This window comes from Notechis scutatus, chromosome 3 (genome assembly GCF_049901735.1).
Source record: "Notechis scutatus isolate UNSWTSFEM ecotype Mainland chromosome 3, rNotScu1.2, whole genome shotgun sequence".
NCBI classification, from domain to species: domain Eukaryota; kingdom Metazoa; phylum Chordata; class Lepidosauria; order Squamata; family Elapidae; genus Notechis; species Notechis scutatus.
This window is the reverse complement of record NC_142011.1, coordinates 175,703,797-175,724,110: the sequence shown is the minus strand read 5'-3', so window position 1 is coordinate 175,724,110 and position 20,314 is coordinate 175,703,797. Positions and strand designations below refer to the sequence as shown.

The following is a 20,314-nucleotide window of genomic DNA, read 5'->3' as shown; positions in this document are numbered from 1 at the left end:
TAATTAATTTGGGAAACGATCTCACTATCATGAAAGGTTTAATTGATTCACTAACCCAAAAGAAGAAGATGATGATGACAGCGGGAGGCAGGAGTTACTCTCTTCCCCTCCCTCGGAGGCCCCCTGAGTCAGGAGTCACTACCGCCGGCGCGGCCCCAGTCCCGCCGCCTCGGGAAGGGAAAGGCAAAGCGCTTTTGCCTTTCCCTTCCCGGGCTGGGGCTGTTGGGAGTCGCTGCCGCCGGAGGCCACGACTCCACACCATTTTTTTTTTCAGAGGGGAATCTGACTCGAGTATAAGCCGAGGGGGATTTTTTCAGCACAAAAAATGGGCTGAAAAACTAGGCTTATACTCGAGTATATACAGTAAGTCTAAGTGCTATTGCTATTGCTTATAGAGTGATCAACTTAATTTTTCAAGTATAGATCTGATACAGATACAGATAATCAGAGTTGGAAGGGACCTTGTTAGACATCTAGTCCAACCCCACACCTAAGCAAAAGATCCTACACCATTTCTGACAAAAAGTCTCAAGTGATGACGCTCCCATAACTTCCGAGGGCAAGCTGTTCCATTGGTTGACAGCTCTCTCTCTCTCTCTCTCTCTCTCTCTCTCTCCCTCTCTCTCTCCCCCCTCTCTGTCCATTTATACTATCATAATTCATTATAAAAACATTAAAAACTGTAAAAAAAACCAAAACAAAACAAATAATATACAAAGGGATGTTAATGGAGCCCACTCATAAAGTCAACCATCCCTTGAGGCTCCCAGGCATGCTGCACATCCAGATCTCAAGGGACTGATAGAAGCTCAGAAGTGATGAGGTCATCCTCATCTCACAGACAAGAGATTCCATAAACTGGGTACTACTTCAGGAAAAAATCCAGCATCTGGGGCCCACAAACTGTAGCTCCCTAGATGATGAAATCTATAACATCTCTGCTATTCAGGACATAGTATATAAGCAGGTCCGCAGTGTTGTCTGGGACACTATACATCCTCTTCACAACCTGTTTTCCTGTTTTCCTTCCAGGAGGAGTCTTTGTGGTGCCCAAAGCAGAACATATATATAATTAATCATGTGTATATGTGTATTATGTATGGGTATGGATAGCATATACTTTCTTTTGAGAGCAGGCAACAGAATTTCATTTTTAATGTATGCCAGTTTGCCCACAATAAAAAAATGTCAATAAAGTTTATTTTATCTACATTATCTTAGGTTTGCTAGTAGAGGTCTTGTGGGATGGAGAGATGAAATAAAGGAGAGCTGGTCTCTCAAGTAACCCTTTCCTGTGCCATGAGGGGAAATTTAAAAAATGTAAATTTTTCAACATCATTTAGGGTATTATAGTAAAATATGTGTGCCTTGTTATATTGGTTTGACTTATGCTAGCCTCCTGATCTTATTCAACTTGCAGTTTTCAAACAACCATTTGATATCAAGCCAAGTAGTGCCTCTCAACAGTAAGATGGGAAATTGCATTAACTGGTACAGGAGGACAAAAGAACTCATCCAGAGAAGAACACAATGTTCTAGCTGTAAGTAAAAGCAAAGTAGAATATAATTTTCTCTGGAAAATCTCACACAAAAAGACAGAGGGAGATTTGGCTTTTGAGTTTCAGGTAAACTTTCATTATTGTTTTGTGGGTTTCACTCATTTTGTGAAGAGAGTTTCACTTCAGTTTGTATTGGCAGACTGCCCAGGATAATGACCTAGCACAATGGTATAAAGGTTTCTGAGGATGAAAATAAATAATGAAAAACAGGCCACATAAAGTAAAGTTCTCTTTCATTTAGAATATTTAAAAAGAATGCATTCACTCTTGAAAGTTTTCTCTTTTATTCAAATTTCATTTGAAGAAAAAAGAGCAAACACAGCAGATAAAGATGCTAAATTGCTATCTCGCTACATGCAAACAGAAGTGATCTAATGCCAACTCTGAACAAAGTGATTGAAACAAAGATAGGATTAAAATGTCGATGTTTTATTGTTTTCTATTGATCCTGTAATTCAAATTGCAGACTAATGTGTTCCAAATGAATAAATACTCTAAAAAGGTCAGTTTTTAATGGGGAAAAAATAACCATGCCTTTTGATGACATTTGTGAAAGGATAATTTAAAAAACTGTTGGCACTAGGTTAATGTTTTTTGTTGTTATTGTATAACTCTAAGACAATTTTGTTAGGGTAGTGCCTTATGGTCTCAAGTTCTACTGTCACCTTATTATTTGGGAAGTGTCAGGAATCACTAGTTCTGTGCATATTCTGATAAAGCACCAAGATTGTGGCTACTATGGGTGCACCTGGGCAATAAATTATTCTTGCACAAGCAAGACAAGCCATGAAGCTATGGTGACATATTTTTCTCAGGCAACATTCAGATTACTAAGCATTTGTTGGCTATTTTTCTTGAAGTCATCCAGCTATTCTGCTCTGATAGTGGGACAGAGCTATGTGGGCTATATATTTGACCTTAAATTCCAGCTGCTCCTCTCATGTTTGACTTAATTTCTAATTTGGACAGTTAGTGTACATCTGCAATTCCAGTTGTATCTGATGTCAAAAACCAGAATTTTATTGAAAACAAGAATGCTACGCAAACAGAGACAGACACTGAAAGGGGATCAACACAATTGGGGGCATTCTGAAGAAATGAACAGGACAGAAGAGCAGGGAATTGCCCAATGGAAGGTTTTGTAATCTGAAGTTTGTACTATATACCTTGCAAGCTGTTACCAAAACCACGTATGCACAGGACAGGAGTGGCTTAAATGGTAAGTAAAGATATCCCCACAACAGTAAAGGTGCCTGTCATTTTCTAAATTGAGAGACATTATACCCAAGGCCAACCCAAATGCCTGAAGACTATAAGGAGCTGGAATGAGAGCACAAAGAATCAATTAATTGCATTTCGATCGCTAACTTTCCATTACATTTGAAATCTGCTGCCTGAAGTGACTTTTTCACTCAATCTTATTGCAAGACTTACTTGTAGGAACTTTTCTTTTCAAAATTGAATTTGGCTGAGGGGTTTTTTTGGTAAGAAAAAGAAATATTTCAAGGTCTAGAGCTCTTACCTAGTGGTGAGTGTACAAATAAAGAGTGTTTGACCAGGAAGAATATATGGAAGATTCACTAGTCACAACCTTGATTACATCCCACTTTCTTTGTTTAAAAAAATATATGAACTGTGTTTATCTGGTTTCTTCAGAAACAAAAATACAAAAAAGGTTAACTTGTTTTCCAAAGTTTCAACAATAGTATAGCCTAATACATTTTAGAATCATAAGCTTATTCAGGAAGCACCTTACATAAAATATAAAAGGAGGACATAAGTTTTAAAGAAAAATGTTGGACTCAGAAAGAGCATTAGAAAAGAGCTCCATGCAATAAAAACATGTATTGATTTTGGGCAATGAATGAATGAATGCAAATGCATATAACAATCAAAATATTAAAGTAGGGACATAAATTTATATAGGGTTTTTGAAGGAATGCATGTACAAATACATTCAAATTGAATATGAGCCAGCAATGAAATGTGGCTGTAAATAAATAAATAAAAATTTTAGGCAGCAGCAAAAGAAATATAATTCCAAATTTTAGGGAGCAAATCATTCAATTCTATAAAAATTCTGACTGAAGGTTTGAAGAAATCGCTGAACAGTAAAAGGAATTTGACAATTGATCCAATTTCATCAAAAAGGTTTTAGGTTTCTCTTCATTGGACAAAAGAAAGCTAGATAAATAGGTCTTTCAAATGCTTTAATTTGGTTTCCTACATTGAAATGGGCATGGCCTACAGGTCTTCTTCTAATGCTAGGCGCCTATGAAATATACCTTTAAAAACATAAAGTTTAAGTTATGGAAGAGCCCAATAATGTATATGTGGTCTCAATAATTAAATTTAAATGGCATGTGATATAATCCCTAAAATGTGCTAAAGAAAATTAAAAATGGCTTTAAAAAGTTAAGAAAAGGGAAAAAGTCTAGTGCCTGCTTAGTTGCATGGTGGCCATACACCTAGTACCCTCACTCAAGTACCACTAGGACTAAACAAAAATCAAATGGTACTTAAATGGCTCAAATAGCAATTGAGGTATATAGCTATTACAGAATAATACATTTCTTAATATAACCAGTACTTTATTTATGCTGGGACTGCCACCTCCAACATTTCTCAATGTGATCACAAAGTAGTTGTTGTATTAGAATAGTCTTAAGTTAATAGTCTTAACTTAAAGAAAGCTATTCAGTGAAAAGCTCAATGAAATTTGAGACCTTTCCTTTAAAAAGTGGTATGTTTATATTATATTCCTAACAACTGAAACAAGTCAAGAAGACCTAAACATGCTGATCTCTATCATAGTTATAGTAATCTCTATAGTAATCTCTATCATAGTTATAGTAATATAGGTGATATAAGGCCTGGGGGGAGGAGTGTGGAATGTAACAACATGTTTAATAAATATTTAAATTTCTAAAAAGTCTAATACGGGTATTGTATTTCTTGCAGGTCAGAGGGTAGCTAAAGTGTGGAATCTCAGTCATATTTCTCAGTTTGTGTTGAATGTGCCTTAGACTCGAAGGCCAGGAAGCTACAAAATTTATGCTGATCCCAGATACTTAACAAACTAAATCCTTAGGGGCAAAGTGGGGAGGGAGGGCAGAGAATTTAAAGGACAAATTTGACAGTGATCCAGGTCTATTTTTAGATATGAATATCACAGTACACTGCCTTTTCTGGCGCTCATCACCAAGCTGAAATGAAACTATTATTGGGTACAAGGTCTGTAATAAATTAAATGAAACAACTATAGGAATGTAGCCTTTAGTTTTGTGTTCTGCCCAAGTTATAGTTGCATTTCTTTTCAATTCTGCTTTGGTGCTGATCATATGGAGAAAAAGTTAATACAGTAATTTTTAATTCTGAACAATATGCTAAGTAGCTTTTTTCTTGACAGATATTTATTTAGTTATTAGCCACTTCCAAGATGTTACTTTCCTTTATCTTTAAAATATAAATAAGTGGTTTTGACTAATTATAAGTAAATTAAATAATTACAGCAACCAAACAGGACAGGGATAGACTCCAACGGATAGTTAAGACTGCAGAAAGAATAATTGCCATCAGCCTGTCTTCCATAAAAGACCTATATATTGTATGGATCAGAAGGAGAGCTGTGAAGGCATCTGCAAACCTCTCACATCCAGAAAATAAATTGTTTTAACTCCTTCCTTTTTATTAGCTCTCTGTTGCTTTGCATGTACACTGAATGTTTCAGTACTGGAGATAAATTCCTTCTGTGTCTAATCAACTTTGCCAAAAAAAAGTATTAAATCAATTTAATTCACAATTATTTACTTATATATAAGTAAACTTATTTAATCATTAGAAAATTTCTAAAATTTATAAATTTTAACATCTTCTAAAATCAGTTATGAAATTATTGCTAATTATTACCAGTAGCAAAACATAGTTTCCAGTGTTAATTATTCAAAATTGGAGGGCTTAAAGCCATTGGAACTATGTGTATTCTCTTCCTATGATGCATGTATCATCTATCCATGTTGCTTGTATCCACCATTCTTGTAGGTAGATTAAGACCTGTTTTTCATTAGCAGTTCAGTTGATATTGTCTATTTATAAGCTATTTATGTTGTACATTACTTTTTTCCCCGTAAGGTAAAACTATAGACTATCTGCCGATTGCCTTTTGATTGGAAATGCTATGGGTTTGGGCATACTCCGGCAGATAGTGGAGGACAGGCAAGCCTGACATGTTGTGCTCCATGAGGTGGCGAGGAGTTGGGCATGACTTTGCAACTGAACAACAACAACAAGTTTTTCACCTAGAAATGCTTAGAAACAGATCTTAGGGCTCCTTCATGGTATATCCAAACTCTGCCTTTCATTAACAAGGAGATGAGACTCATTGGACTCTATTGTATTCAGTTATTGTTAATGTTGGTTGATTAATCCTGATTTTGCCTTATTTTGTTAACCATTAGCTTTGACTGCTTATGTACCTTGTAATTCTTGCAAAATATGTGTACATGTGCATATTTCCGAGACAAAATGTATTTTTAATTTCTTTTAGGCAAGCACCAGCCTCAAGAATGATTCTGTATATAAAAATTATACTCCTAGCTTTAGTGCTTCTGTTCTTAAGCATTTTTTCCATAGTGTAAAGCTATTTATTATTCAATATTAAGAATTTTGTATGCATTCAGACAGTATATGTCTAGTTAAGGTATGCAATGTGTGAGCCATTAGATATGGTCACAGTTCAGTTCATTCTTGGACTATAGAGCTATCAGCAACTACTAGTCTTGCGGCCTGTTCAACTTATTTTATTTTATATACACAGACGCATCTATATTATATATTTGTATCTCTCTCTCTCTGTCTCTCTTCCATGCCAATAATACTTTATTCCCCAGCTAAAGAGTAGATGTATCTGAAATAGGAGAATATCCAGTCATAGCACATTCAGTTGTCTACCCATTATTCCAAAACAGATATGAGAAGCCCAACCATTCATGTAATGCTTTCTAAATAATCTTCCTCTGATTTAGTTCCTAACACAAGTCACTCTGAGTTTCCCATTACAAAAAGTGGTAACAAGAATAATTTGCAAAGGAATATGGGTGCTGCATAAACTCAAAACCTTTATATCACACTCCTAAAAAAAGACAGGAATTGCTACTCACAGGAAATAAGTGCAACTTATTCTGTTCCCACATCAATTTTGAATAGTCACATAAAAAGAATATATATGCAAATAAGCAAGTATGGGCTTTTTTTTCCTTTAGGTATGTGCATTAAACAAATAAGAGGCACGGAAACTCACACAAATACTTTTCTAGGGATATCTATATATAGTTAAATTATTCATCTGGTAATTTTATTGGTTTGGATTACAGTACATTCAGTTCAATATCCAATCAGCTTTCTTAAAAAGTCTGATTTATTCTCTATGTAATAGATTCACTGTTCATTTAACATTCAAGTAATTATCCAATTATTTCTCTGGCAAATTCTCCTATTACAATTTGATGCCTGATTACAACTGATTATCTGTTTCTGATGTGAGAATTACTAATGGCCAATCATATTAAGTTCTGAGTGCCTTCTGAACATATTGCTGAAGGCTTCTTAAAATTATTATTGTAGCCTTTCTAGAACTTCCAAGACTTATATTTTTTTCCTGTTCATGTTCACTACAAAACTAATTAACTTGCTTTTCTTTATATTATTTGCTGTGAAGTTTCAGACCTCATATTTTTGAACGTCTACCCAGAATATGTCTACTGTCTTCTAGTTAACTCAGCTAAAAGAGTTTATCACTGCAAATGCTCAGAGTCATTGAGAATTGTGTGACAGCCAAGTTTAGTAGCTGATGATGAGATGATGATGTTGATGCGGTAATCTATCTTGCTGGGACTACTATCTACTAAATACATCTTCTATATATTTATTCCCCCAGGCTCAAAATAAAATGGATTCCATTTCCAATAGTACATACAATTTTCTACTCTCTTGCCTCTGAACAGTATAATCAGCAAACCAAAGACTACAACACACTTTTAAAGTGTAAACTTTTGGAACAATTGAATATTGTGTTACAAACATTTCCATTTTAGATTGCAAGAAAGCACTAAATAAAAAACAAGTCTCTCAAACTAAACGTTTCTTTTCATAAATGGTCCAACAAAGAAATCAAATGAGGGTTTTTGATCAGATGTTCATCTCTTTTTTCTTCTATGATCAGGGTGGTTATCTGGAAAAATGAGATGCATACTTTTTTTTCTTTTCACTATAATGGAATACTATAATTCTGGTAAGTATGGGTTACTTTATTTGGTCTCTTCTGTCCTACAAAATACTATAGTACAGGATTAAAAATCTTTTTGATTTAAGAATTAAAGCTGATTAAAAGTAGTGGTGGACATTATTGAAGAAAGTGCAAGCAGAAAAGCCATTTATTCCCTCATTGTGTACAGTAGTTATGTTTTCTAGTATCGATTTGATAAATCTTAAGAAATTCTATGACTGCCTTTAATTTATTATGGGTAACTGTGTTCCAATAGATACATTACTTCATGTGAAGTTCCATTTAGCTTTTAGGACTAAAGAATTTTGGGGTAGGAGAAGACAGAATCATCAATAAAGGGACAAATATAGTGGGAAAAGCAAATGCTAGGTCAAAGAAACCTGACAGATAAAAAAATTCTACACTAACATTACATCCATGTCTGATGCAATGGCTTCAAAGTGAATAATTGATACAAAGATAATTTTATCCTTTATTGGAACTGTTGGAGGCTTTTATTTGGGTTTGGGTTTTTTATATTAGCCTTAACTTTTTGCCCATTAGCATCCATCTTTTATATTAGCATCTATCAATATTCATCTTAGCTACTGGAGAATATGAACAGTGTAAGTTTAGTTGTGGACTTAGTTGATTTCTGAGAGATTTGTAATAATTCATCAATTTCTAACTTCCAAAGGCTGCAGCAACTACATAGCACAACTCCCACTGATTACTCTACTGCTTCAATTTAATTTTGCTACTCAGAAAAGTTCATGAGCTTTCTTTCTTTCTTTCTTTCTTTCTTTCTTTCTTTCTTTCTTTCTTTCTTTCTTTCTTTCTTTCTTTCTTCCTTCCTTCCTTCCTTCCTTCCTTCCTTCCTTCCTTCTTTTTTCTTCCTTCCTTCCTTCCTTCCTTCCTTCCTTTCCTTCCTTCCTTCCTTCTTTCTTTCCTCCCCCCCCTTTATTCCTTTTCTAAGTTTCTAAGTCTTATCAAGTTTGGTTATCAGCTCTTGAGATTTTAAAGGGTGGGGGAAAGAAAGTAGGTCATAGAAGCTGGAAGGTCAAAGAAACCTGACAGATAAAAAAAAATCTACACCAACATTACATCCATGTCTGATGCAATATATATAATCTAGATTAGTTGCAAATTATTGGTCTGGTATCCTGGTACCCTGTCAGATTGATTTTACTTTTTGTGTAAAGAAGCTGTACATCTTTGTGAATCATGATGTACAGTGGCTTAGTGCAACGTGTGCATCCAGTCACTTGTATCTAAGTTGGGGAAAGTCAATTGATGGTCTGAGTATTAAATCACTAGGAAAATATTATTTATGCCTTCTTCAATTTAGTTGCTTACCAAATTTATTTAATTATTAGACCATCTCCTTTAACAAATGACTCTGGGTAGCTAGCAATAATTTAAAACACCATCAACAAACATAGATAGCAGTCATCAATACAGTGCAAAGGCATATGGTCTAACTCAAAAATCTCCCAACATAGAAGCTGTAAGAACCAGGCCCACTTTCTATTTAACCCAAGGCTTGGGGAAACAGATAGACCTTTAGTGTCTTATGAAAAGCCAATAGCATTGGAACTTGGAGAGATCAATGTTCCATAAGGCAAGTGCTACGACAGAGCATTGTCTATGGAGATTGTCAGTCATCCAGGTCATATTTGTCCTAAAAGTGCTTTTTCAAAAGGCAACTGGACTTTCTTAGTTTTCCTTGAAGACATTTTGCTTCTCATCCAAGAAGCTTCTTCAATTCTGAACTGAAAATCCAGTTGCCTTTTGAAAAAATACCTTTGGGGCTACAACAGAGAATATGTTGTGACATATATAAGTTGGAAAATGTTTTCTATCCATTGCCTTGTGACTTCAAAAATCCAAGAACATTGTGTTCCTTATTGGAGAAGTTTTCACTGACATTAAGCATTTAGTTTCTTTTACCTTCACTGAGTTTTGTTTACTTTACTTCAATATACTTTAGTGTGTTTAAGTCAGCATTGATTCATAGAGACTGCCCGAACAAATCACTGCAGTTTTCTTCTGATGGTTTTTCACAAGTGATTTGCCCTTGTTTTCTTTTTAGGGCTGATAGAGTGACTGGTTCAAGATTACCTAGCTGGCTTTGTGCTTATGGCGGGATGAGAACTCATGGTTTCCTGATTTCTAGCTTGATGCCTGAACCACTGCATCAAACTGCTCTCATCATTTTACCACTATGGTACATTTAACGATTTACTAATTATTTATTTTTTACAAAAATGAATGTGGTCAATATACTGGAAACTTGGTTTAAGGAACTGAAGTACGCTATATTCCCCAGTCATTGTTAGACATATCTTAGAAATGTTTCATATAATTCAAACATTCAGATCTGCAAATCTTTCTAAAAGATTCTTAAAATAATCTTTTAAAAAAGTTGTCTGTCATCCTTATTAAAGTTGTAATAAATCTGAAAGAATTTTGGAACATGTTATGGTGCCTCCCCTAGAAATTCCTTATTGTTAAAATATTATTAATCTGCTGAATTAGGACTTGGGAGGCAGTTAGAGATTTAGAAGGTCAATGTTTTTCTATTATTTTCCAACTATCTGGGATATTTTATCTCAATTTATGAAGGATTTTGGATGTACTGCATTTGAGTTTGGATTGTTCTGAAAGATGCAATTATGTACTTCGGAAAGAATGTATGTATATTAGATTATCCAAACTAGTTTAATGAAATTCATTATTTCTCAGGATTGAATTAGTCCTGCATTTAAACTGTGCACAATCTAGGTTTTGTTGTGGCCCGCCACCGGCTGGTAGAGCTGACAGCAGAGTGGGACAGTAGTGAGAAGGTTGGGGAGGAACCTGGGCCAGTCCTGGAGGCTGAGGAAGGCTCGGATGAGGGCTCTGCATCAGAGGCAGGGATGGGCCCAGGGCAGGCTGGCAGCCATCACCTGCCTTCGGGCTTGGACAGCAGTGAGGTGGGGGAGCTTCTGGAACCAGTTCCCAGCCTGCACATGTGCAGAGCTGCCAAAAGGAATTAAGAACTCAGGGTCAACGTGGGAGTAAGACCACAGGTGGACAATGAATGGCCCCTTCAATCAGGATTAAAAGAGAAGCAAAAGGGGAGGGGGCTTTTGAAATTGTATTAGCATGAAAATGAAATTGTCTTGTATGTGCCTTCTCACACCTATGAAAACCTGCCGAATCTCTTATGCGTGTAGAAAAGTTATCTTGAAGTTAGAGAAATAAGATTATTTCAGTGTTCTTTTCCCCCTAAATCCTTTTGGACTAATTGTCAGGTGCACTTATCTCTTTAATATGTTTGCCTGTTTGCTGAGTGATTTGTAATAATGCTTTTTTGTGTGCTAGAAAAGATTGGAGGACCACTTCAAAATAAGCGAGGTCACACCAAGGTTTTGTGTTATAAAAAGGTCCCTAAATGAACTTTGGTGCCCTCAGAAGAGCTGTACATATATAAAAAATGTTTCTATTGTGGCAGTGCTAATTCACTGCAGCCTCTGGACTTAACCTGGAAGGCTCTTAAATGCTCAGCAGCCAGGAAATGGACTGACATTTGCACAGAGGATCCCAGATGCCAGCAAAAACAATCCAGAGATCAGTAGAGTCCTGTGAGAGATATCAAACATCAGTAGCACAGATCTGCTGTGAAGTGATTCCAAGAACTGGATGTTTTTTGTGAATGGCAAGCCCAACTGTTAAAATTAAGTCGAGATTATCTGGGGCTAGTATATAAATAGCATTCTGTTTCCCTGCTATTGCGTTTGCAGAGTAAATGGGGATTTACACAGATCATCTGTAAATCAGTATCTGCCATTCATACACATCTTATTATGTCAAGAATAATTACTATCACATTGTCCTGTTATATTTTTAGCTTGTTTTGATTGCTGGTTGTTTAAAATCAGGGACTTGTTCTGGAATACCTACATGGATACTGCTGGGATTTAAAAAAACCTCTATACTGGAGCTATTATACTTCAAATCTTCCTTTATAAAAGGAGCGGGCAATATTTGGTGCCCAAGAGATGCATTTAATTTGGGGAACTGCTGGGAGGTGGTTGAAAGTTTGTAGCAGGATGGGACAGAGATGCAACATGCATGACATCTTTCGTAGACAGATCTGAAATTATCTTTTCTTTTCTTCTTTATCCTTTTGGTTATTTGGTAAGGACCTTGAGAAGGAGTTGTTGTTGTTGCCTGGCTTTTATTTGTTTGTTAAATCTATTTTAAGTTTAATTTTTAGGTGTTTTCTACCTTGAAAGTATTGTGTTAAGCAAGCAGGACCAGAAATCTTTCTCAAGGCTGGAAAAAACTGCCCAGGAACTACAGGTAGTCCTGGACTTACAATAGTTTGTTTAGTAACTGTTCAAAGTTACAATGACACTGAAAAAAGAGACTTAAGATTGTTTTTCACAGTAGAGACTGTTGCAGCATCCCTGTGGTCACGTGATTAAAATTCAGATGCTTGGAAATTGGTTCATATTTATACTGGTTGCAGTGTCTTGGGATCATGTAATCACCTTTTCCAACCTTTTGACAAGCAAAGTCTATGGGGAAGTCAGGTTCACTTAACAACATTGTTACTGACTTAACAACCACAGTTATTCACTTAACAATTGTGGCAAGAAAGGTCATAAAACAGGACAAAACTCAACAAATATCTTGTTTAACGATGGAAAGTTAAGGCTACCTGAATATGTTGGTATGTAGCAAAAAGGTTTTTCCTTCTCATTTAGGGTGAAACTGTGGTTGCACTGGTGAGCTTTCAATCCAGTAAAAAATGAATACCGGAGTAAAAAAGAAATCAGCAAGCATGGGAAGAAATGTTCCTCTCTAGCTGTAATTATTACTTAATGGAAATGATTAAGAAATTTGATTTATGAATTAATTACTTGTATTTAATCTGGCTCTTATTCATTAAATGAGAAAAGAGAAAAATCAATGAATTATTATTATTATTTTGAAAATTTTATTTGGGTTTTCACAAAAAAACATAATACAAATAAAACATCTTTTTTTTGAAAATAGCATAGTCCCGGGTTACATTTCTTCATACAGACACGAATTCAATTTCATGCTCATTCTTGTGTTCTATTCCATATCTTATTACTATTTTACATTTTCTTCATAGTTTTTTCCTCTTTTAATTTTCTCAACTTTATTTTGATTATCTCATCTCAGTTCAAATCATTATATTTATACTTTTGTCTGTCCTGTTTCAATTTCATATTATTTTTTCTCATTAAACAAATTTTCTCCTGTAGTTACTAATTGCAGTATGATACCTTTATATCTTTTAATTTTATCCATTCAACTCTTATTTAAGCTTCAATGTATACCTTTAAGATTACAACATTCAGTACAATACATAACTTCCAATCGAATTCTGCTTGGTACATTCTTAAAATACACACTATATTCTTAAAAAAAGATTATATATATATGTAGATAAAACACTCATTCCATTCCATTCCAATTCAATTCTATCATTAATATTCATTAACAACTTAACATCTTTAACATTTCTTTTCAATTAAATATCATACTTCCTTGGGAACACTTGTAAACTTTCCATAATTAATTTTTTTCCATATTTCTCTTCACTTATATTTTATAAATCATTAATAATAATTAAAATGTTCCCATCCTTTCCTAATTTATTTCTCTCATTCACTTTATTTCATTTGTTTATTAACAAGCATTCCACTAGATTACAATAAATATTTTATCCATCATTTTAAGCATATTTTCAAAGATTATTTCTATTTGTAAGATAACAATACTATCTTATGTACCTTTGCAGAATCCCTTTTATAATTAAGTTTTCACCCATTATCTCTAAACAGGTTTATACTTTCAATTCTTATACCTTTGCCCTGTTTCTCTATATCTTGTTTCTGTCCTTTATAACTTCTTTTCCTTTCCTTCTTCCCTCTCTTCTTCTTCCTCCCCTTTTAACCCCCTTGTCTCTCTACTTCTAATTCTTCTGTAATCCCCTCTTCTGTTGCTTTCTAATATTATACTTTTTTTTTCAAACTATTCTTTTTTTTTCAAATCTTAAACTTTTCATTCTCTTTCCCCCCTTTCCTCCCCCCACATAAAATTACTTGATCATTAAAGATGGCTTCTTCTTTGTCCCAATCTTCTTGTTCTGCAAGCGTTTCTTGTTGTTTCTCATAGTTCCAGATCTCCATTTCTAAGAGTTGAAATACGAAGCCAAAAGGACCTCTCCCTTCTTGTGCATCTTCTTTGTACTTTTTAAGTTCCATTTTCAGTTCTTCTAAAAGTGGTGCCATTTTAAACACTTTTAAACAACCACCCGATTGATTTTAGTCATTTAAATGCAGTAACCAAAAATCCAGAGATCACCAAGTAATCCAAATAATCCCAAACTGTTTCTTCTTGCTTCTTTTTTCAACTTTCTCTTCTTGAGGTTCTACTATTTTGTTGCCAAGTTTCAGTTAAAATGTACCTTTTAGGAATATTGTTGAGGTTTTAGTTCTAGGCAGTCTCTTCCATTTTTCCAGATCCTGCCCTTTTATTCTTTTTCTCTCCTTTCCTGCTTTTAAAAGCTTTTAAGTATCCAGAAATCTTTATTATCCCTTTGACATTTTATTTTCAGCTTAAATGCCTGTTGATGTCAAAGTGGATTTTTTTTTCAATTTCTTGCTTAAGTCTCTTAGCTATCAGTATATAGAAGGGAAGAGAAAAAACAAACCAAATCCTTTCCCTTTTCTCTCTCCTTCGCTGCTTCAAAATCTTCTTTGGGAACAATGTTATTTTTTTTATAGTTTAAATACCAGGGTACCTTGCATTGTTGCTTTTGCAGTTTAACCCGGTCAACCAAGACTTTCACTTCTTATCTTCCTCCTGCACATTCTTTTCCGGTCGAGTTCTTCTTTGAGGTGGCCATTTCTGACCACTGCTGCAACCACCTTCAGGAAAGGGAGTAATGGCCAGCTGAGGAAGAGAGATGCGGCTCTCCTCAACCCTGCTGGCAGTCTCCCCACTCTTCACCACCTCTATGGGATGGCTTAGCCCCGAAGCCAGCTGGCTTGGGGCGCTCTGGCGGCGAGCATGGATCGAAACTGCGCACGATCGTGGTTTCGGTCTGTCAGCGAAGAAACTCAAACCGGAAGTCCTAAAAATCAATGAATTATTATGTGCAAATATAGCAAGAAGCATCCTGTTGTTGGGACTATATGCTCAGTACTTCAGGAGCAGAGGCTCGAGGCACAGGCAACACATGGAAATTATCCATTCTGCAAATGCTCATCCAAGGCTTCAATTTTCTGTTATTCTCTCTTTCTCTGCCTTCCCCAGTATAGATCAATCTGTGATCTATACAGGTTTTGGTATGGCACAACAATGACACACATGCCCCCGAAAACACCTAATACATTTTCTCATGCCAAGAGGCCTGAATAAATGCAATTCTGTTTTTGTTGCATTGTGTAAATCCGATTTATATCATAGCACAACTGATGAAAACAAGGTTTTGCCTGTAATATTTTTCCCAAGGGTTTAACTGCTAGATAATTTATGATTTGCTGGATAGACTAAGAACATCAGAGATGAAGACATCCTTTGATCTAGCAATATAACAATTTTTCCAAAGATTCCGGCTTTCATGTTCTGTAAAACATTCTGTAAAAGAGCTAATACTGTTATTACTATTACTATTAGCTAATACTAATACATCATGTCCTGTGCTAAGCACATCGGGCTCCATGCGTACTCCACAGTTCTCGATCTGCAGCTTCTGTCTCTGCATCCTTCTATTTAAGATAGGTGATTTTCAGACGTGAAACGTTTGATCTGTTATTAGACTTGCTAAAATTCTTTTAAACATAGAACATAAACTGCACGTTAGTTTTCACAGCAACAGCATTGAAGCCATTTGTGACTCTAAATCCTTCTTCCTGCCGAAATGATTCTAGGAAACAATGGGGTGTGTATCTGTGTAGGCATGAAAAAATCAAGAGGGCTTTCATTGTACTGTACTGCAATGAAGTCAAAGCCTTTTGCATGCATTTGTGATATGAACACATATCCAAAAGAGACACTTTGTTTAGGCTACCACAACTGCCATCTTCAGACACTGCTGTTAGGAAATGCAAGAAATAGAAAATCACATATTCTTAACCTTGTGATGACATTAATGTTTCAAGTTCCTGTAATTTATGTAACAATATTCAAAGTATTATCGGGTGGTGGCTGTAGCAATAATCCCCTTAACAAATTTTAAGAAGTCTGGTTGATATTTCCCACACTTCACAAAAGAAACATCTTTAGCAGTCCATAGAATTTGTTGTGTTTTCACTATTTCTTTCTTCCTCATTTATTTGTATTGCAAAGTAAAATTTGATAGATAACAGTGTATAGAATCAAGTTTAACATATAGATGGACATAAAATGCATTTGATAACACAAGAGATATTTGGAGATGAAATTTTCCAGGACTATTTTATAGTTTTCTCCAAACAATAAAAAGTAGCATTTGAAATCTATAAATAGGAAAGTTCCTCATTTGCTGGGAATATATTCAGTAAATTTCCAGTTCCTGACATATTGGTTATACAGATTCGGTTGTTTATGAAATCACTATTTATAGTGTCTATAATTGACAAAACATTTTAATAATCTAGATTGATTTGTGGAATTTTAGTTCCACAACTTTAAAAGATACAAAGTTAGCCCAAGATCAGAGTTTTTAAAGTGGACCTCTGTTGATTCCCAAAAGTTTCCCAAAACCTCACAGGGGATGTCAAAATTAAAATTATTTGCCAGGCTATGTTTAAAAAAATACAAAATTAAAATCAAACCATCAAATAATCATGAAAAGGAGTAGCTACAGTCAATTTTAATTTTTAATTTTAATTTGGAAGTTTTGTTTCACAAATCAAGATAAAAATAATGAAGACACTATAGGCAGTATCATTGCAAATTGAACATTTTCAAATTGTTAAAACAATTACTGTATTTATCTATTATACCATTATTTTTAATTTTTTCACAGTGTGTTCTATTTGTCTCATGATGAATGGAACTTGCAGTCTAACACATCCAGAGGGATTACATTTGGATAGCCAATGCAGATGATAAAGTGTTACTTATTCAAAATTGGCTTATTTGCATTAAAATGCTTGATAATTAGAAACCTTATCCAAACTGGGGAGAGAATATAAAATTCTTATGTATCTCCTGTATGTTAAACTGAATAATATTAATCTCACCAGGTTCTGTAGTACCAGTAGCAGAGAAAGGAAGCTATTTGCGACTATGCTGTTGTTGTTAATCGCTAAGTTGTGTCTGACCCATCGCAACCCCACAGACAACGTTCCTCCAGGCCTTCTTGTCCTCTATAATTCCCCAGAGTCCATTTAAGCTCACGGCAACTGCTTCAGTGACTCCATCCATCCACCTCATTCTCTGCTGTCCCCTTCTTTTGCCCTCAGTCATTTCCAGCATTAGGTTCTTCTCAGTGAGTCTTTCCTTCTCATTAGATGGCCAAATTATTTGAGTTTCATTTGTGGCTGTATACTAGGTCTATAATCTAGTCATACTGTATAAGCAGCAAAGAGATGGGGAGGACAAAAAAAAATAGTAGGGAAGGAACTGCTTCCACAATTGACACCCTAAACAGCAACTTGGCAAAGTGATAATGGTAGCTTACCAAGTGTACATCTGCCTTTTCATCTTTCAGTTGTAGAATGCTCTGATTTCACATATTCTATGCCAAACCACCACAAAATCTATGTATAATTATTTATGCCAAGCAAGAGTACTTAACATCAGTGGCAATCTATTATATAATAATATTTGTTACTGCTAAACTGTTCATCTATATTATCAGTTAGGAAGTTGGGAGTGATGTTACATCCAGTTCTTTGTTAATAATACAGAAACTAAAAAAAATATTTTTTATTCTATTCATTTCTACATTTCAGGACATAATATTGGTTATTAGAGTTGAAAAGCAATAGGTGATTTGAACTGAACTTACATTTAAAAAATTCACTCTTAGTTTAATTTTACTGCTGTGCAAATAAAATATTATTGCTTTACTGCAAATAGACGGCTTACAGTTTCCTATAATAAAACAACAGAAGTCATAAAATGTATTTTATTAACTGTTTTGGACATCAATTCTAGTATGTAACACACTAGAATTATATCCAGCCACATGGAACTGATAGCCACTATGGCATTTGTGCTAATTATATTATATTATAAAGATTTATAATGAGCAGTATATGACACTTATTTTAGGTAAGTGTGCCCACAGGCCAAGTATCTAGGAAGGTCTATATATTTATGAATGTTCATGAAGAATGAAAAAATTGCAGATGAAAGTATATTCAATATGTAAAACAATTCAATGCACATAATCTACTATTTTCTATGCTTTATATGTTCATCAATAATCATAATAATTACTTACTTAGAGACAGATGGAGACTTTCTTGAGAGATAATCTGATGATCCCTGCTCTGGCTTTGCTCTTTTAAATATAGCTGATCATCTCATGAGTCAGTTGTTCCAAAGTCTATTTAGCCATCTGTTTGGTTTTTAAAACCTGGGTTGAAAATATAAGAATAAAATATATTTCCATTTCTTTACTTTAATTCCATAATGAGATTATAACATTGGCCAGTATGGGACAGAGACATAAAAATAGGTTTTTTCTTTTCTTCATTAACTATTTCATAAAAATAGTTAATGCTGTTAGAGATAATTTCAATATTTCATGTCAAGTAAGCAGAGTTTTAAAATTGTTGGCAATCAAACATGACAGATTTGCATCAATGAGGCAGATGCCACCATCATGTATTTAACTTGTCAATTCTTTGGGATTCCATGTTGTTATTTGCTTTGTTATGTGCCACATATTCTAAACAATTTTTTACCATTTCTGACACCTGTCCTAACCAAACATAGGTGCTTCCTTCTTTTTATGTTTTCTGTGTTTTCTTTGGATTTTGTGCAATAAGAACACAATCCTAAATTTTACAACATCCTATCGTGTTTCTCCAACAATACGCCCCCAACAATATCCCCTGTTATGGGACAGGGGAATAGCGGGAGCGACTCAGATGCTGTTGTTGGAGACGGCGCTGGCGAGAGATGCGCCAGCACCGATGGGAAGCGGGAAGCTACAGAGGCCTGAGAAGTGGCTGAAACGCTGCCAGCAGACATCCCCGCCCGCCCGCTGACCCGGGTCTTCAGCTCTTGGTGGGAGTAAGGGAGCCCTCCGCGCTCCACCATGATTGGCCGTTAGGAGTGGCTGGTGGCGAGGCATAGCTGCCGGCGGGCACCCTAGGCAAGGGTGCATGGGGGGGAGAAAGAAATTATTCACCCCTGAAAAGATGTCCTAGCCATTTTTTCAGGGCTCAAAAAATAATAATACCCGGCCTTATTATATGAGAAACACGGTAATTGTTATAAAAATAAAAATGTTATATGTATAAGAGATGTGTGATTTTATGTGAATGTGCATATATTTTTAAAAACTCATGTCCTACCTGTTCCTCAAAAAAAATGTGATGGATAATCATTTTAAATATGATCTTAAAAATCCAAATAAGTTAACAAAAATAAAAGAGCACACAAACTCTATTAATTTTAACCAAATGCTTCCTTAAAAACCATGTTCATCTACAACACAACATAGTTTTTTTAAAAAAAATTAGTGCAATTGACTAACATTGGCTTGTATATTAAAAGGTAAAGGTAAAGGTTCCCCTCGCACATATGTGCTAGTTGTTTCCGGTGCTCATCTCCATTAGAAAGCCATAAAACCAGCACTGTCTGAAGACCTCTCGTGGTCATGTGGCTGGCATGACTAAACGCCCGAAGGCGCACAGAATGCTGTTACCTTCCCACCAAAGTGGTCCCTATATTTATACTTGCACTTTTACATGCTTTTGAACTGCTAGGTTGTCAGAAGCTGGACAAGTAACGGGAGCTCACTCTGTTACACGGTGCTAGGGATTTGAACTGCTGAACTGCTGACCTTTCTGATCAACAAGCTCAGCGTCTTAGCCAATGAGCCACCACATTCCTGGCCTGTATATTAGGACTGGTGAAACCTCATGAGACAAGTAGTTCTTAAATAGTATCCAGAAGCTCACTGGAGTGTATGGAGAGAAGCACCCCTTTTTGAGGGCATCAATATCAACTGAATTGAACCCAGAAGCAAAATGGCAGCCAATAGAGTCAAGCTATGTATAACATATCATAGCTCTCATAAAATGGTGCAAAACTCATTTAAAAAATATCTCACCCAGCAACCAAAATTTTGGGCTCTGTTGTGGTTGTAAGTCAAGGACTACCGATATTCCATATAATGGCAAAAAGGATTCCCCAAGACAAGTGTTTGTTAAGACTGATTGTATTTTTTAAAAAAGCACTGAGCTGTACATTTTCACGTTGCTAATTCAAAAAATGGCATCATCATGTCAATAGGAATAAT

The 20,314-nt window shown here is 35.3% G+C and overlaps 1 long non-coding RNA gene across 1 annotated transcript; it reads right to left on the bottom strand.

The window, feature by feature from the left end:
* Window positions 1-17,031: 17,031 nt before the first annotated feature.
* Window positions 17,032-18,406, bottom strand: LOC148131492 (uncharacterized). Its single transcript, XR_015748377.1, has 3 exons — window positions 18,284-18,406; window positions 17,157-17,404; window positions 17,032-17,119 (listed from the first exon to the last, which is right to left on the bottom strand). It is a non-coding gene; the product is annotated as an uncharacterized LOC148131492 (long non-coding RNA).
* Between the last annotated feature and the right edge of the window lie 1,908 nt (window positions 18,407-20,314).